We start from the raw sequence: 20562 nt of genomic DNA on the forward strand, positions 1-20562 counted from the left end.
GTCCGAAGACATACTACCACTCACCCACATTTGCCGCACTATGTGGAGCCGGATTTCTCCTAACTTTGATCCACTTGTTGCTTGTAACTTGGTTGTGCCCAGAACAATACCGGCCGGATAAAGCGTCGGGTTTGCCCAAGTTGTATTGGCATCAGGCCAAATGCTTCAGGAATGTGACTGCACAAATCTTGCGCCCGTTTTGACCTTACGAATTATTATTATCCCATATCAACCTTAACTAGCTCATACCGGGCAAATGAACTTAGCTACTCATAACGTAAAAATAAAGGCAAAGTACGTAAAGAAAAACATACTTGAATTGAAATTGACTAGGCGCAAATTAAACAAAGTACTTGCCGGCACCAACTCCGGGCATAGACAAACAAAATATAAAACTGAAAAGTAAAATGGCATGTGGCCGTGTATCTGCCTCACAGTCACTCAACACACGAACATAAAACTAAGGAAAGCTATTAAAGGAAAATGGCCGCGTAGGGGGTGGAACTGGATCAGTGCACTCTTCGGACTTCAACTCTCAGGGCTGTCGAAGACTCCTCTAGGCGTGTAGTGCATCCATATTTTTAGAGAAGGCATGGGCTAGGGCTTGGCCCAGAACAGGCGGCGGCTGGGCTAGGGTTTGCATGGTTGGTTCTTTCCTTCCATGGCATGCCCTAGGATCTGCAGAGCCTCCGGTATGGCAACGAATCTCGGCTGTGGAAGGTAAGTGGATTTTCTTCATTTTCTGGACCCGAGGGGCAGATTCTCCCGCCTGTGCCTATTCACTCCAGCTGTGCCCAATTGCAACTTCTCTCTTGGCCACCTTTCTTTTGCCTTCAATCCCTCCGTCTTCTGCTCATGTGGCTTCCATCTCGGCCTCTTGCCCGAACACGACCCCGATCTCGCGTGGTACTCGATATGGGCACAGCGTGGGCTGTGCCTCTGTCTGAAGTCGGGTACTTTTTTTTTCCGCATAATAGAGCTTGTTCCCTCCTTATGCCTCCTGCACACTTCCTATGCCCAAAACATGCCCTCCTAGGCACAAACACACACACAAGCATGCAAAAAGACTCGATCTAAACCTAAAAACAGACTAAAAAGAAGCACAAAAAATGGGCTCGTCACCCTAGATCCCCAAAGTCGTTGCCGCCTCCCTTGATTTCCGACGAGGTTACCACCGGAACCACCTCCCTCATCCGACCTCTCCGAAATCACCGCATCTACCCTCTGCTTCAGCCGGAGAGCAGCAGCAGTAGCTATCTGCCACCGTCGCGCCGATCTCTCCCTCTCTGGACTGATAGCCACGGTCTCCCATTTTTTAAAAAAAATTATTATTTTTTATTTAAAAAAGCTTGACAAAACGACGTCGTTTTACATGCCCGACGGTTAGTCCATGTTTGCAATTTACGGCTGCCACGTCAACTACGCTTAAGGTGATGATCAACACATATGCAAATTACAACAAAATTAAAATGTGATGTATTCTGAGGCTATTTTTGAAGGTCATGTGCAATTTGCAAATTTGGTGATAGTTTGGGTAGTTTTTGGCTATTAACCTATAAATAAAAGTATTGATTAATAATATTCTACAATAAATCACATATAACTTATAACATATATATAGTTTATTATATAATATGTATGAGGGTGTATAAATATCATCAAACTATATAAAAATGAACAAAATGTAATATATAAGTTATACAATTTAATATAATCGAATTATAACATTGTTATAATATAATAATTATCTTATATGAGTTGCATAGTTTTTATATGAGGTACATCTAACTTATAACATTATAAATTACATCTAACTTTATAATAACCCTGTAAATTACCTTATAGGTTAATTCGTATTATATTTGTTAGATGTTGTTCATTAGGTAAGCAGGTTTAAAAAAAGGTTATTGATAATATTGTACCGAAACTTATCAATTTCAATATACCGATTATTTTGATATACCGTGAAAATACGGTACATCGAAATATGATCTGGTATACTGAAACGACGATATACTAAAATACGGTACGATACACTGAAACAAAGGTATGGTAAAGGTATGAAATATTTTCATACCGTACTTTAAGGTATACTAGACTAAGTTATATCGTAAGTAAATATAAGGTAAATGTATGCGATTTCTCCATATCGAAGATAAAGGTAAGGTATAAGGTATGGAGAATTTAGTAAGATATACCGTACCGTCTCACCCCTAGCTCGACCCAAACATTATATGTCACTAATATTAACATGACTATATGTACGTATACGCACATATATTCACCAAAATAATCTTTTAGTTCGATTTGTGTCACTATATTTCGCGCTTTGATAGTAAAATTTAATACTTTTAACAATAATTTTTCACAAAATGACATTCTCAAAAAAAAGAATAAAATAATCACAAAATAACGTTCAAAGCGTTGAGATCTAGAAATTGATAATAGGGTGAATGGATTGAAAAATAAACACTTGCGCTGATGACGGTGCCCATATAAAGATGGCGATTGAAGGAACGAGTAAGGATAAATAAAGGAGAACAATATTAAAGTATCCAGTTTGATTTTTTCGTTTGCATTGCACATTTCACATTTCACATTAATTTTATTTTAATTTCTTAATCATTTTAATTTTAATTCATTTTAACTTGGACTTAACATAATATATGAATATATAAAAAAAACTGAACTTGCACTAAACTGGAGCAGGATGGTGAACTCTTAATAGATCCACCCATGATCCTAGCATTAAATATATTATTGCATGTACACTGTATAATAATATGTGTGAAAATATACTAGTACATCATACTCACTTTGTCTCACTCTAATAGGTTCACTTTTTTCTAGCACCGAAATTAAGAAACTTAATTTTTAGGAGGAAAGTGGTGTGGTGCACACTAGTTAAGTACATTTTGTTTACTCAAAATGGAAAACGAGTCTTTTCCTAGTAGGACATCCCAAAAAGGAAAATGAACTATTAGATTTCGACGAATGAAGTAATTACTAAATAGAGGTCATGATTTGTGCATTACAATTTAGTACAATAATTATATTTACTATTACAAGGTATTTGAATATGAAAAGGAACGTAATAAGTGAACCAGAGACCTTCATTCTCTATAATCACAATTTATTTCACCTAAATATCCTTTCTATTATTTTCTGGTAGTTCACCATTATATCAACATCTAATTAATAGAACTGATCCTTTTAAAAAAGTAGAAAATTTATTAATAAAAACTAGTATAGAGGTATTCGAATTCTTTTTTTTTTCTTCTTGAGGCAGAAAGCTAGCATATTATTACTCAATGTTGTTAAGTACAATATCCCTCAACCATGGAGGATAATTACTAGTCCACACCTTACATTTATCAATCTCACGCGCAAACTATGCGAGGCTATGCATGGCCAAGTTGGTCGTGTGATACATATGAAAAACTCCCAAAAGCTAGCATTCTCTCGCCACCATCAGGATATATTGCAAGTCTTGGGAAGGAAGTCTCTGTCTTCGTCTGGTCCAGCCATGGCCCGGCTGCAAGCATGGAGTCAGTAAATATGCATATCGATGCCAGGTATTTCTCAATACATAGAAGGATGCTATGTACAAGACCTCAGCCACCATGGGATTCAACGAGGGTTGAATCCAGTTTGCCATAGCCGTATAGATATTGCCCTCATCATCTCGCACGATGACCCACACAGCAAAAACACCAGCATGTTCATCATGGAGAGCATCGACGTCTACGTGGAGTGTGCGCCGTTTCGGTTGCCACCAAACCTTATCTCCCAGTCGCATTCCCATAACGGTGTTCATTGCAAAAAGCCAGCTTAGCATTCTGAAAGGACTCCCATAGCGCCACACGGTCAGGTTCAGAAACATCACTCCTTCATCATTTTTATCATGTTTGCCCTACATTTCTCAACCCAAACCTGCCAAACCATCACCTGTCGCAGCCCGAAAACCCGACACTAGTGATAGTGGGGTACGAGTATCGATACGACTATTTTTAAAAGAATAAAAGATAAGAAGGATAGGTCGAACATCAAGCGGAAGCTCGCATCAAAAGGTGTTAAGGAAATTATCATAAATGAACCCAAGGGTAATTTCGTCAATGTCGTTATAACTTTTTAATTATCAGGAATTTCAAAATCAAAAACAAAACGGGTATCGCTCATTTTTCGTAAGGAATCATAATATGCAGAGTATCGCAGCAAAAGGCGAATCGATTATATGTATGAAGACATATAACCGTGAGTACATTGCTTAACTTCAAAAGAAAAGTTAAAGTATATCCTTTATCAAGACTTTATCGTCAAAATGGAAATACGATAAAGTAAATACATCCTCTAACAATTCCCCGCCAGCACCAGACCAATCTCGCTCCTCGCTTAGCCTGCACATTTAGAAATACATGCAGGGCGTGAGTACATAATACTCAGTGGGCAAACGCCGAAAAACAAGAAAGGTGCTCTTAGAGCTATAAGTTTGAAGCTTGCCACATCTCAGCAATACACAGAAATAAGATTAGCGTAAATGAATCTGTGCATGCAGTTTTCATAATCAAGGTATCATAAATAAACGATAGCGCTATCAAAGTACTCATCATGCATGTACCACATCTACAACTCATCATTATCAAAGGTACTGAGAAGTAGGCCTCCCTCTCAAGTACCGTGACCGGCCGACCCGAAGACGGCTCGCAGTCACCTCTGTGCACAAAATCCCGCTTGTGGCAGGACCGAATTCGTCTCATCAGTAGAGGGTAACATACAGGTTCAACATCAAAAATTGGCAAGTCAAACAGTTCTCAAACATCATTTATCTCAAAGCATTTGATAAGTTCATAACATGATTAAATCATTTTAGAAAGCTCATACGATATACGTATACTCAAAATATTGCCCACCTGAAGACCTTACTCAAAAACTCCCGTCAAAGCGGAGTTACTTACTTCCCTGCTCTGCTCGTGTCTTCAGGGATCATCGTCATTGTCGAAAGTTCATGTCAAATAATGAATCTCGATTAGAACTTAACGACGAAAACTCATGCCTTAACTCATGCTTTATCTTATATTCTATCTCTTAATCGACTCTACATAACTTCTTCACTCATTTCAAATTCTTAAGTCCAAGGATAGGTTTCAAGAAAATCATGGTTCTAAGTCTCGATTTATCTCCCATATAAGACTCGTCTAATCTCATTAAAACACTTAGGCAACATAAACACATAAGGCACATAAGAAAATACAATCAAACATCAACAAATCATGTTCTGTTTTCCCACTGACTCGACTTCAAAATTTAACACGTTCTGACTCCGACATCTCCTGGACTCCAGACTCATACCAAAAGAAAGGTATTTGAGTCTAGTTTCATTTAAAAAGAAGTAGAGTCAGAAACTCAAAGTGGTTTGGGAGATATGGCGTTTTTACCACGGTCTACCATATTCGGCAGTTTTGAGCAATCGGAAACATTGATTTTTGAAAAATAGTAAAAGTTGTCAAACTGAGCTCAAATTTGGTGGATATCTATCCCATACAGTAAGGTTGATACCATAAAAAGTTGGAAATCTAGATCACACAGGAAGCTACTGAAATGAATGACTTTGTCCCCTGTTCTCTGAAATTCCCGGTAGAAATGTGCAGATTTGGTTTTGAATTTTATAAAAATAGTAAATCACGTCCAAATGACTTGAAAGTTTACCGGTATGCTCAAGACTCATGTAGGGACATGCTGTAAAATTTTCAAATCCATTAGACATCGACAACCCGTCGATCACAGTAGGTCAGTAGCCTACGAAAAATCACCAAAATTTCATCTCAAACTCTTAAATGCTCAATTCAACATTCCTTCAAAGAAAACCAATCAAAGCTCATTTTAAACACATATAACACTCAAAAACATTCAAAAACATTAAAATACTCATCATACTCAATCTCAAATCTCCTCTTACATCATAAACTCAAATCTCAAGGAAAACGTTTCTACAAACGTATCAATTCAATCCTCTTTTCAATTTCATGCTCAAAAACACTCAATCATTCATTATTGACTTCATACATCATATAACTCATTTTACACAAATAAATCCCCTTTTATCATGCCAACTAAACTCTAATAAAAACTCATATATCCATATAAACTCTTCATAAATCATGACAACTTTCACATAATGGTCATAAGCAAAATAGACCTCATGTTATCAATCATTGACTTCTCAAGATATGAAAACTCAAAAATTCTCATAAACTAACTCAAGTCAAAATTTTACTTAGCTTAGAAAAGACTTAATCAAACATATTAAAACACTAACATCATGTTCAATTACCTATATTTTAAGCCAAAACACTTAATAGACATATATACAAGAAAGTCCTAATTTTTATTAAACTAAACTCTTTGAAATTTTATAAACTCACATGGATCTTTAATCTCATCATATATCTATCAATTTTAGTCATTTAAACTCACATATACTCCATCAATTTTATAAATTAGAGCATAGATACACATAGCCCTAATTTTAGTAAACTAACTCATATCAAAATCATCATTTGACATCATATGCTCAATTTACTCCACTAATCATCATCATATACATCTCATGGACTCATATACATCATCAATCCATCACCTTGATCATCAACTCAAAAATTCCCAAATTGGGGTAAACTAACTCAACCAAATTTTTACATCACAAGGCATAGCTTTTCAAAACACACACAAATCATTACCAAACATCACATAGATCATTTTTCTCACTTCTATTCAAGGAAAGAAGAAGAAATTTTTTTGAAGGGTAGAACACCCAAATTTTCGAAAATCTTGAAGAATAAAAGAGGGGGGGGGGTGATTTTCTTGCTTCAATCCTTCAAATATACTCATATATATCATCATACAAGTTTAATCTATGAATATAGAGATCACTTACTCAAGTTTTTCACCAACAAACAAACTTTCTCTCACTAGTCTTGAAGCCAATCTTCAAGGATTTCCTTGGATTCAAGTTGATAGGAGGTGTTTAGGTGGAATTTTGTTGGTGATTTATGTGTTTGGCATATTTTGGTGAAGCTTCGGAGGTCTCTCCAATGGTTGACAATGGAGGAATTATGAGAGAGAAAGGAGAGAGAGAGGTGGCCGATTGGTGAGGATGAAGGAGAGAGAGAGTTGCTTGAGAGATATGAATGGATTTGCAAGATTTAGATGATCTTATAGAGATTTTGCAAATCTTAAAGAATATTGGCAATTAATGCCTTTGATCTCTCTCTCACTCTAATCTCTCTCTAATCTCTACACTATCAATCCTTACTCTCTCCATAATATACTCTCAACTCTCTACTCTCTCAATTCTATACTTAGCAAAATTTAGGCATATAACATATGGTAGAGAGAATTAAAATAAAGTGTGAGAAGGGTGATTAAATAATAATCACAAAAACTATGGAAATATTACTCATTAATAAAGTACCATAGTATAATTATTCATGTGACCCAAAATAAAATAATTATAGCACTAATATTAGTGCACTCACTCAATTATAATATTCCTCATCATAGGAAAAATAATTTAAAAATATTATGCTTGGAAAAATTTCCATAAACCGGCATCATTCGATTTCTCGGTAAAAATAAACCGCACTTGCTTTGGAAACTTAATCAAAATTCCAAGTGCTAAAGTCTCAAATAAAAATCACAATAATTTGGTCATAATGACACACGTAACAGAAATCACATAATCAATCAGTCACGTAATTTCACATAACATCACATCAAAGCAGTCGGCAAACACAAACAGACTAAACGTCTCTCTCTAACCGACTATTTTCATCAAGGTTCTCACTCTTTCTTTCTCGACTCTATTTCCAACTCATTATTCCTATTTTCTTAATAGGACAGTCAATCTCTGATATCTCAGTATCCGGTATCTCTATTCCCGGTAGTTGGAAATAAAATAAAATCTCAGCTCAATTCAATCAGCATCTCTATCTCAACTCATTTCTCAAATCTCATCACTCTAATTCCATCGTCGGTTTATTCACTCGTATTTCTATTTAAAAGACAATCAGTCTTATTTGGTCATAAAAAAAAAGTAGTCTCGTAATTCGACATCTCAGTACTCTCAATAGTGTTAAGACACTACCTCACAACATAGGAAAAGTACGGGGTGTTACATCCTACCCCCCTTAAAAAAAATTTCGTCCCGAAATTTGAGTTATTCTTCTTCGGGAAAAAGCTCTGGGTACTTCTCTTTCATCTTCTCTTCAAGTTCCTATGTTGATTCTTCTTGACCGTGAGGTCTCCTTTGGATTTTTACTAAGGAATCGTCTTGTTCCTCAATTGTTGGATCTTCTGGTCCAGCATAGCATCAGGTCTCTCTTCATAGCTCGAATCTGGTTCCAGGGACACTTCTTCTTGACAGATGACGTGTTTTGGATCAAACACGAACTTTCTCAATTGAGAAACATGGAAAACGTCATGGACGTTCGCGAAGCTCAGAGGCAACGCTAGCTTATAGGCTACATGGCCTATTTACTCTAATACATCATAAGGTCCTATATATCTCGGTTTGAGTTCTTGTTAACTCGAAAATAACATGCTCCCCGAGATAGGGAAAAACCTATACAAACATCATTTCTAACGTCAAAAGAATCTATCAGTGATTACTCAATTGTTGAGTTTTCTTTTCTCGATTTTGCTAATCGATTGCCATAACTCATGGCTAAGTGGTCTCACTTCTATTGTGGAAGTCTTTAATAGGTATAATTGTATAAGGTTGCCAAAGTGGCGCCTTCATGTGTTAACACGTCAAACATCTTTCTACGGAAGATGCCCTTTCTCACTTCTTATTCTCCTATCAAAGCGTCGTTTCAGTTTTGGCACATTTTTATACTTTTCGCATGTGCGGTGTAAGGGGTATCATGAGCTTCTCTCGAAATTTCATTTCTCAGCTCTTCTTTATCAGGCACACACAGTCGCTCTCTTAAAACTAAAATGGCATTATCTGTCGCCTCTTGATAATTCTCTATTTTCTCGATTCGAATCTTCATTCGCAATCTTTCCATCTTCTCATCCTCTCTCTGAGCTGTGACTATTCTCGATCGTAAGTCAGGTGTCATGCTCAGTGCAGAAATTATTATTTCTGTCGTTGGTGGTGGTATCTCTACCTCCTAATTCATCTTCTCGAATTCCTTGATTGGGTTCACTTCTCGTGTAAGGAGAAATCCTAACTCTCCCTGATTCTTTCTGCTCAATGCGTCGGTTACAACGTTAGCTTTTCCAGGGTGATAATTTATTCCACAATCGTAGTCCTTCATCAACTCTAGCCATCTTCTTCGTCGTATGTTCAGATCTTTTTGCTCAAAGAAATATTTGAGACTCTCATGATCGGTGTATATCTCACACCGTACTCCGTAGGAATGGTGTCTCCAGATCTTCAAAGCATGCACTACGGCTGCTAATTCTAAATCATGCGTTGGATAAATCACTTCATGCGGTCTCAGTTGTCGTGAAGCATACGCTATAACTTTTCACTCTTGTATCAGTGCACATCTTGGACCATTTTTCGATGCATCAGTATAAACTGCATACTCTTGATCCGCTTTTGGAATAGCTAACACTGGTGCAATAATAAGCCTTTTCTTCAGCTTTTGAAAACTCCGCTCGCCTTCGTCCGTCCAAACGAACTTGACTTCTTTCTTTAGCAGGTGCGTCAATGGCTTAGCGATTTTCGAAAAGCCGCTAATAAAACGTCGATAGTATCCTGCTAATCCCAGAAAACTGCGAATCTCGTGCGGTGTGGTTAGCGGTCTCCGCTCCTATACCGCTTGAACTTTCGCTGGGTCTACTTCAATTTCTTTTGCAAAACAATATGGCTGAGAAAATTGACTTCTTCAAGTCAAAACTTACATTTGCTAACTTCGCATAAAGCTTTTCAGCTCGAAATCTCTCTAATGCGATCCTTAATGCTCTTCGTGTTCTCGTTTATTTTTCCAGTAAATCAGGATATGGTCTATGAAGACTAACACGAACTTGTCTAGGTATTCGCGAAAAACGCGGTTCATGTGATCCATGAATACTGTCGGGATGTTCGTCAATCTGAAAGGCATTTCTTCCAAACATCTTTGAGTTTATAGTAATGCTATATTGCATATGCGATACCGTCTTCGGAAATATCTTCCGATCGTATTTTCAGCTGATGGTATCCCGTTCTCATGTCAAACTTTGAAAAAGTGCTCGCTCCTTGTAGTTGATCGAACAGATCATCGATCCGTGGTAAAGGATATTTATTCTTTAACGTCACTTTGTTCAACTTTCGATAAACGAAACACAACCTCAAGCTTCCATCCTTCTTTTAACAAAAAGAACTGGTGCTCTCCACGGGAAAACACTGGGTCGAATGAAACCCATATCTAGAAGTTCTTGTAGTTGCAGCTTTAACTCTTGCAACTCTGTGGGGGTCATCCTGTACGACGCTTTCGACGTCGGTGCCGTGCCAGGCTCTAAATCGATCGTAAACTCAAGCTGTCGGTCTGGGGAAATCCCGGTAAAGTTTCAGGGAAAACGTCTTTGTAATCTCACACGACTGGCGCGTCATCGACATTTGCCTTGGATTCGTCTCTCTGATTCAGATATACAACATACGCGGTTGTATCTTTTCTTCGCAAGAGATTTCTTGCTTGCAGCGCCGAGATGATCAGCGTCTTCTTCCATTTTCTCTCAATGCCAATGAAGGAAGTAGTTTCTTGGCCAGGTGGCTGAAAAGATATTCGTCTCTCCTTGCATTGTATCTATGCATGGTTTTCCTCTAACCAGTCCATTCCAAAATTATATCCAAGTGCCACATAGGCATCAATCTCAAGTTTCTAGCCTCGAACTTAATCGATTCTAACTTAAATTCTAAGTTAGGTCACACGGATGAAACCGTAGTAATTCTGCCTATGGGGCAAGCTCTACGTTCAGTGTCGAACAAAAATACTATGGGCACATCATTCAACTCGCTTATATCTGATAAATTCTTCTATTCTTGTCTGGTGCTTTCTGCTCAAGTGTGAACAGTCACTGATGATGCGGTTGATTCGCCTGCGGGGCTGGTGGTTGCCTTCTTAACTGACGTGGTCGATAGGCTGGCTGTTGTCGCTAGTGGTGGAGGTAGCGATAGGATTCCCTCCATTGCTTTGAGTTGCGGCCGAAACTGACTTGGTCGTCCTCCGCTTCCACTTTGCTGACGATTCGAACACTGTTTCGAGTAGTGCCCGACCCTTCCGCAGGTGTAACAGCTATTCTGTCTCATCTTGCATTCTCTCAGATGTAATTTATTTCTCTTCGACAAGTCGATGACCCTCGCGGTCCTTGAAAAACTGCTGCTTGGGCAGTCGGGTCAACATAAGGCTGTTCGTCTCAGTTCTGATATTGCGGTGGCGCATTTTGACTCTGTCACGGCTCCTTAGGGATCTTGACTTCGGTCGTCCCATTCTCTCTTTCCTTTTTGCCCGCATCCAGAAAAGGATGGATTGCACGTTTGTATGCTCTAACTCGTTTGGGTGCTGAAACTCAAATCACGTTCTCTGGCTGCATTGCCAGTTCTATATCAAATGCTCTATTTAATGCTTCAGTACACATAACCGCATTCTGACTCGTTAAATCGTCTCGAACCTCTTATCTCAAACCTGATCGAAACAAATCTGACATTTTCTCGTTCATCTCTTCTCGATATGTGGCATACCGAACCAAGTCGCGAAACTGACGTTCGTATTCAGCTACGGTTTTATTGCCTTATCTCATATCATCAACTCTATTTCTTTCTTTCAATTTGTTTCTCTTTCTCGACAAAAGTCTAAGGGAACATATATCAACCTTAGAACTAATTCTCATAACTCACAAATCGTAAGACTCTTACTCGACATCATATTATTTTCTCGATTCTCATAACTCATCGTCAAAGACATATCTCATGTCTATCATCGCAACCTCAGCTCAAAACTCTACTCAAGCATAGAGACTCTCTGGTCATCGTCATATAGACATATAAGAAAATTTTCTCTTTCGAGAACTCTTACTAATTGCGGGGCAAAACGAAAATAAAACATCCCCTATTATTACGACGATGCTACATCTATGCTAGTCGTCATCTCAGTCTACTATCGTGGAAAACATTATTTGCTCTAGTCTGTCATCTCGATCTCCTTGAATTTACTGTTGCCTATTCTGGCTTAGCATCACTTCTTCTCATCCTCGAATTGGTTAGCTTTCTACATACTTGGCTAATAGAAGAAAATCCATAATCGAAAAGTTGTGCTCGTCCCGTAATAATATATTCTACGACTGCTGCCATAACTCGTGTTTCTTCCAAACACTCTTCTTATTATACCATCCTAGTTACCTAGACATTCCTAGCTCTTGTCGGATGTGGTAGGGAATAGGATGTGATGAATAAAATGTCCGATCTTGAACAAGACGAGCTCAAGTAATGGAATAATTCCATAATAGCCAGTGCTATTTCAAGGATAATGAGGAAGTTAAAATCAAGGTAAGATCAAAAGCTAGAACAGAATCTAGAATGAAACTGAGATACGATATGATAGGAATAAATCAATACTGGAGGTAGAAACAATCCACTAAGTGGAAAATGAATATATTGTCCACTGTTAAAGCAAGGGGTAAAAATTTCCAACACAAACGGGTCAGGCTCAAATACAGTGGATCCGGAAAAATTTTCTCAATAGTAAATAGTTCTTCTCCTGTGGGAGTTCAAATGGATGCAGAAAAATTTTAAATACGACCAAGCGGGATAGGGACTCAATAAGTCTACCCTCATGACTACTCTAGCGATAATACGCGCGGTCCCGGTGAAAGTACCTCTATTGCGAAGTACAATTGGTCAATAGTATTATGCATCCCATGAGGTCTCCATACTACGTTCGTCCTATTAAGGTCGTGTCTATAAATCGCGATGAAAACTCTAACTCTCGTCGTATTATCTCAACGGTTGGTTTCTCTGCTCCTCTTCTTCATCTTCTTCTCGGTTTATGTTCCTTCGGTTCCCTCTTCTTCTCGGAGGTATACTATAAAGGAAAAAGAGTTATATAACTATCGACTTCTAAACTAACCGTTCGTCATTACAAAATACAAATCCTCGTTTTTCTTACTTCACTTCTATATCTCATTTGTGATCTCAAAGTTCTCAAAATTCTCGTCTACTCTATTTCTCGTCTATCATCGTTCGAAATTCTCATCAATCTCTATTTCTCATTTATCATCAAGCCTCAACATCATCATCTTTCTCAAAGCTCTGATAAAGATAGTGAAACTCACTAATCATCTACATCTCTGTATATATATATATATGGAAAATTGCCTCTCTCTCGAGGTCTTTTACAAAAGTAGGATCCTATGTAGAAAGGTCCTAACACTAAAATGATGCTTTAACTATACAAGCATCATAGGTACTAAGCATCTATAGATCTATGCTATGTACACATACACACTATATTATGCCTCTCTACCTATATATATACATATACGTATATATCAACTATGCATCTATACATATGTACGCGTCTACTAGATACACGTGATCGCTAGTCGTCGTCTCCTGAAATCCTGCTCGTCGCATCGTCAACCTCCATATCCTCACTCGACTCCGTCTCCTCACTCGGCTCCGACTCCTGACTCTCGTACTCGTCGATCAGTCGGCAGACGCTATCGTCGCTCGGCTCATCCTCGACGTCGGTGTCCATCATCAGGACCATAAACCGGCACCTCGGGAATAGGTACCCATGTCTCGATTCCGTTGACAGCGATATGACGCTGTAATGGCTGGGTCCGTCCGTGGCCGACCGTCATCTCTGGAGTTTCCTCATCCGGGTCCTCCTCATCACTGTCCAGGTGTACTGGCCGAGACCTTCCCTCCTGGGCGTCTCGGGACGGTGAAAATAAAATCGAGTGTATATACGTCTGAAAAGCCAAAATGCCCGGCTCAGGCAACGGGGCAACCCTCGGATAAGGATCAAAGGGCACATACTGTATCTGAGGCTCAATAGAAACAATCGGCTATACTAGCCTCAACATCTCTCCTCGTATTCCACATCAACTGCCTCGTATCAGAATTCATCATCTCAAACAATTTCGTCATCAAAACAATTCATAACTCATTAGTAAATCAAACTCAGCCCTCAACAGGGAAGCAATAAGAAACAACATCAACCTCTTACCTCGTTAAGCCGGAGGAGATGGGGTGCTGGGGTTCTGTTTCGAACTGACTCTCTCAAATTAGCCTAAGAATTCAAATTAGGCTAGTACTCAATTTTAAAAGAGTAGAAACAATCAAAGGTTCAACTCAGTCAAGCAATAGACTCAGAGCAGATGACCTGCTCTGATACCACCCTGTCGCAGCCCGAAAACCCGACACTAGTGATAGTGGGGTACGAGTATCGATACGACTATTTTTAAAAGAATAAAAGATAAGAAGGATAGGTCGAACATCAAGCGGAAGCTCGCATCAAAAGGTGTTAAGGAAATTATCATAAATGAACCCAAGGGTAATTTCGTCAATGTCGTTATAACTTTTTAATTATCAGGAATTTCAAAATCAAAAACAAAACGGGTATCGCTCATTTTTCGTAAGGAATCATAATATGCAGAGTATCGCAGCAAAAGGCGAATCGATTATATGTATGAAGACATATAACCGTGAGTACATTGCTTAACTTCAAAAGAAAAGTTAAAGTATATCCTTTATCAAGACTTTATCGTCAAAATGGAAATACGATAAAGTAAATACATCCTCTAACAATTCCCCGCCAGCACCAGACCAATCTCGCTCCTCGCTTAGCCTGCACATTTAGAAATACATGCAGGGCGTGAGTACATAATACTCAGTGGGCAAACGCCGAAAAACAAGAAAGGTGCTCTTAGAGCTATAAGTTTGAAGCTTGCCACATCTCAGCAATACACAGAAATAAGATTAGCGTAAATGAATCTGTGCATGCAGTTTTCATAATCAAGGTATCATAAATAAACGATAGCGCTATCAAAGTACTCATCATGCATGTACCACATCTACAACTCATCATTATCAAAGGTACTGAGAAGTAGGCCTCCCTCTCAAGTACCGTGACCGGCCGACCCGAAGACGGCTCGCAGTCACCTCTGTGCACAAAATCCCGCTTGTGGCAGGACCGAATTCGTCTCATCAGTAGAGGGTAACATACAGGTTCAACATCAAAAATTGGCAAGTCAAACAGTTCTCAAACATCATTTATCTCAAAGCATTTGATAAGTTCATAACATGATTAAATCATTTTAGAAAGCTCATACGATATACGTATACTCAAAATATTGCCCACCTGAAGACCTTACTCAAAAACTCCCGTCAAAGCGGAGTTACTTACTTCCCTGCTCTGCTCGTGTCTTCAGGGATCATCGTCATTGTCGAAAGTTCATGTCAAATAATGAATCTCGATTAGAACTTAACGACGAAAACTCATGCCTTAACTCATGCTTTATCTTATATTCTATCTCTTAATCGACTCTACATAACTTCTTCACTCATTTCAAATTCTTAAGTCCAAGGATAGGTTTCAAGAAAATCATGGTTCTAAGTCTCGATTTATCTCCCATATAAGACTCGTCTAATCTCATTAAAACACTTAGGCAACATAAACACATAAGGCACATAAGAAAATACAATCAAACATCAACAAATCATGTTCTGTTTTCCCACTGACTCGACTTCAAAATTTAACACGTTCTGACTCCGACATCTCCTGGACTCCAGACTCATACCAAAAGAAAGGTATTTGAGTCTAGTTTCATTTAAAAAAAAGTAGAGTCAGAAACTCAAAGTGGTTTGGGAGATATGGCGTTTTTACCACGGTCTACCATATTCGGCAGTTTTGAGCAATCGGAAACATTGATTTTTGAAAAATAGTAAAAGTTGTCAAACTGAGCTCAAATTTGGTGGATATCTATCCCATACAGTAAGGTTGATACCATAAAAATTTGGAAATCTATATCACACAGGACGCTACTGAAATGAATGACTTTGTCCCCTGTTCTCTGAAATTCCCGGTAGAAATGTGCAGATTTGGTTTTGAATTTTATAAAAATAGTAAATCACGTCCAAATGACTTGAAAGTTTACCGGTATGCTCAAGACTCATGTAGGGACATGCTGTAAAATTTTCAAATCCATTAGACATCGACAACCCGTCGATCACAGTAGGTCAGTAGCCTACGAAAAATCACCAAAATTTCATCTCAAACTCTTAAATGCTCAATTCAACATTCCTTCAAAGAAAACCAATCAAAGCTCATTTTAAACACATATAACACTCAAAAACATTCAAAAACATTAAAATACTCATCATACTCAATCTCAAATCTCCTCTTACATCATAAACTCAAATCTCAAGGAAAACGTTTCTACAAACGTATCAATTCAATCCTCTTTTCAATTTCATGCTCAAAAACACTCAATCATTCATTATTGACTTCATACATCATATAACTCATTTTACACAAATAAATCCCCTTTTATCATGCCAACTAAACTCTAATAAAAACTCATATATCCATATAAACTCTTCATAAATCATGACAACTTTCACATAATGGTCATAAGCAAAATAGACCTCATGTTATCAATCATTGACTTCTCAAGATATGAAAACTCAAAAATTCTCATAAACTAACTCAAGTCAAAATTTTACTTAGCTTAGAAAAGACTTAATCAAACATATTAAAACACTAACATCATGTTCAATTACCTATATTTTAAGCCAAAACACTTAATAGACATATATACAAGAAAGTCCTAATTTTTATTAAACTAAACTCTTTGAAATTTTATAAACTCACATGGATCTTTAATCTCATCATATATCTATCAATTTTAGTCATTTAAACTCACATATACTCCATCAATTTTATAAATTAGAGCATAGATACACATAGCCCTAATTTTAGTAAACTAACTCATATCAAAATCATCATTTGACATCATATGCTCAATTTACTCCACTAATCATCATCATATACATCTCATGGACTCATATACATCATCAATCCATCACCTTGATCATCAACTCAAAAATTCCCAAATTGGGGTAAACTAACTCAACCAAATTTTTACATCACAAGGCATAGCTTTTCAAAACACACACAAATCATTACCAAACATCACATAGATCATTTTTCTCACTTCTATTCAAGGAAAGAAGAAGAAATTTTTTTGAAGGGTAGAACACCCAAATTTTCGAAAATCTTGAAGAATAAAAGAGGGGGTGATTTTCTTGCTTCAATCCTTCAAATATACTCATATATATCATCATACAAGTTTAATCTATGAATATAGAGATCACTTACTCAAGTTTTTCACCAACAAACAAACTTTCTCTCACTAGTCTTGAAGCCAATCTTCAAGGATTTCCTTGGATTCAAGTTGATAGGAGGTGTTTAGGTGGAATTTTGTTGGTGATTTATGTGTTTGGCATATTTTGGTGAAGCTTCGGAGGTCTCTCCAATGGTTGACAATGGAGGAATTATGAGAGAGAAAGGAGAGAGAGAGGTGGCCGATTGGTGAGGATGAAGGAGAGAGAGAGTTGCTTGAGAGATATGAATGGATTTGCAAGATTTAGATGATCTTATAGAGATTTTGCAAATCTTAAAGAATATTGGCAATTAATGCCTTTGATCTCTCTCTCACTCTAATCTCTCTCTAATCTCTACACTATCAATCCTTACTCTCTCCATAATATACTCTCAACTCTCTACTCTCTCAATTCTATACTTAGCAAAATTTAGGCATATAACATATGGTAGAGAGAATTAAAATAAAGTGTGAGAAGGGTGATTAAATAATAATCACAAAAACTATGGAAATATTACTCATTAATAAAGTACCATAGTATAATTATTCATGTGACCCAAAATAAAATAATTATAGCACTAATATTAGTGCACTCACTCAATTATAATATTCCTCATCATAGGAAAAATAATCTAAAAATATTATGCTTGGAAAAATTTCCATAAACCGGCATCATTCGATTTCTCGGTAAAAATAAACCGCACTTGCTTTGGAAACTTAATCAAAATTCCAAGTACTAAAGTCTCAAATAAAAATCACAATAATTTGGTCATAATGACACACGTAACAGAAATCACATAATCAATCAGTCACGTAATTTCACATAACATCACATCAAAGCAGTCGGCAAACACAAACAGACTAAACGTCTCTCTCTAACCGACTATTTTCATCAAGGTTCTCACTCTTTCTTTCTCGACTCTATTTCCAACTCATTATTCCTATTTTCTTAATAGGACAGTCAATCTCTGATATCTCAGTATCCGGTATCTCTATTCCCGGTAGTTGGAAATAAAATAAAATCTCAGCTCAATTCAATCAGCATCTCTATCTCAACTCATTTCTCAAATCTCATCACTCTAATTCCATCGTCGGTTTATTCACTCGTATTTCTATTTAAAAGACAATCAGTCTTATTTGGTCATAAAAAAAAAGTAGTCTCGTAATTCGACATCTCAGTACTCTCAATAGTGTTAAGACACTACCTCACAACATAGGAAAAGTACGGGGTGTTACATCACCACCAGAAACGAGAAGGATATGTTCCATACAAGTCGGCTCTACCATTTCATATCCCGGCTACTACTCGAAGGGTGTTGGTCATAGTAACCAATTGCTAGCAGATACGCTAACTTAAGCATGAAGTTTCCCTTAGGCTCAAAGCGCCACACTACTTTGTCGGTTGTCCCATGTTCAGTGATAGGTGTTTTTCGCACCAGATCCACATCTGATGGCCAGAGTGGTGTGTTAAGTTTGATGTCCCATTCCCCTCCTTCTTGAATCAAGTTGGCAACCATGGGCTGCTCAGTTGCATCAGGTTTTCTGCGGATAAGTCTGCCCCATGCGTCTTTTTTACCCAAATATCCTCAAACATGTTGATACTTCAGCCATCCTCCATCTTCCACAATCTCCCTTTACCCACAAGATCTCGGCTCTACGCCAGTGATCGCCAAATGTAGGAGGTGTCACGCCGCACCGTTGCACTCATGATATCTCTGGTGAGAAAATATATGGTTTTAAAAACACGTGCAACTAGTGAATCCCCTTATCTTGGAAAAACAACGTTAATTCCCTTAGTCCACAAAGTCTACAATAAATTCTATTCTTAATAGGTCTCGTGAAACTAATCTTAAGCCATAGTGGAAGTGATATTAATTCATAATTCATCACGTTGGGTTTCCAAAATTTCATGTATAAATATTAAAAATTAAATTCTCAACTAATAACACCAACAATATCCTTGCTCGACTTTTCTTTGCTAATTGAATTTATGAAAAACAATTTAAATCATAAATTATTTCATTTGCAAAAATGGTTAACGCAAATCATTTCATGCTCAACTCATATAATAAGTAATTATAATATAGCCCCCTTGGGATGGCCTAGTGGTTGGGGTGGTTGCCTGTTGTCCAAGAGGTCACAGGTTCGAATACTCTCGGCCACAATAACCACTAGGTGGGTGTGTGTGTGGTTTGTATTATTTATAATGTAATTTCATCAAAAAAAAAATTATACTTAATATATACAAATAATAATAATATATCATATTATTATGCAATTCATTTCTAAATAATTAATTGACCTCAAATTTGAGTTTAATCAAATAATTAACTAGCTTAAATCAAATTAACCAACAAATAAGAAATAGCTACTCTTTAAATACGTAGCAGCTCAATTAAAAGTTAATTAATCAGCCCATCTTGTTAATTAAATCTCAGCCCAATTCTTAAAATAAAATCAGGCTCAATTTAATTAAAAATACTGGCCCAAAGACTTATTAAAATCGGCCCACGTTAAATAAATGCAGACCATATTAAAAAATAAAGTTGAGGTCCAACTGAAGCCCAAAGCCCAACCCCTTTACTTCTACACTAACTCACGCACAAACACACGGACATATACACACACGAACGCCGCACAAGGCGGCGCCCCCTTCTTCCCCGGCGTAGAGCGCCGCCGTTAGCCTCTGCCGCCGCCCTCGCTATCCCCTCTCCCCTCGCCTCTGCTCTCTCTCTTTCCCCCTACTCTGTCTCACGGCCCACACACACGTACTGAACGGCGCTGACACCCCCTCCCTGTCTCCCTCTTTTCGCGACGGCGGATAGCACCGCCACCGCCTCTCTCTGTCCTCCGGCTACCGCAGAAGCTACGGCCGCTGCCCTCTGGTTCGATCTCCGTCGACAACAGCCGTCAAGCCGCCGCCCCGTGCCCTAGCAAAACCTCAGATCCCTAAAATTCAGACTTCGTCCGCCGGCGAGTAACAACGGATAGCGGCCACCGTCACTGACAGCGACGAGCCACCGCCGACTCCACTCCCCGAGTCGACCCAGACGGACATAGCAGCCCCAACTTGTAGCTAAAGCTGGGAACCCATTCTTCAATTATTCATGTATGTAGAGATTGTAATGGGGCATCCTTGGTGATTTGATTTCTAGATTAGAAATTTATGTTTCTGTTCTTAAGAGCATCCGC

General features: G+C 38.0%; 2 long non-coding RNA genes across 2 annotated transcripts; both read right to left on the reverse strand.

Annotated features, from left to right (window-relative positions):
- Window positions 1–4155: 4155 nt before the first annotated feature.
- LOC131013248 (uncharacterized) lies at window positions 4156–7450 on the reverse strand. The gene is made up of 3 exons (XR_009097605.1): window positions 6935–7450; window positions 4911–4974; window positions 4156–4397 (listed from the first exon to the last, which is right to left on the reverse strand). It is a non-coding gene; the product is annotated as an uncharacterized LOC131013248 (long non-coding RNA).
- A 7142-nt stretch (window positions 7451–14592) lies between these two features.
- On the reverse strand, window positions 14593–17870 carry LOC131013249 (uncharacterized). The gene is made up of 3 exons (XR_009097606.1): window positions 17367–17870; window positions 15348–15411; window positions 14593–14834 (listed from the first exon to the last, which is right to left on the reverse strand). It is a non-coding gene; the product is annotated as an uncharacterized LOC131013249 (long non-coding RNA).
- Between the last annotated feature and the right edge of the window lie 2692 nt (window positions 17871–20562).

The sequence above is a fragment of the Salvia miltiorrhiza genome, chromosome 2 (assembly GCF_028751815.1).
Source record: "Salvia miltiorrhiza cultivar Shanhuang (shh) chromosome 2, IMPLAD_Smil_shh, whole genome shotgun sequence".
Classification (NCBI taxonomy): domain Eukaryota; kingdom Viridiplantae; phylum Streptophyta; class Magnoliopsida; order Lamiales; family Lamiaceae; genus Salvia; species Salvia miltiorrhiza.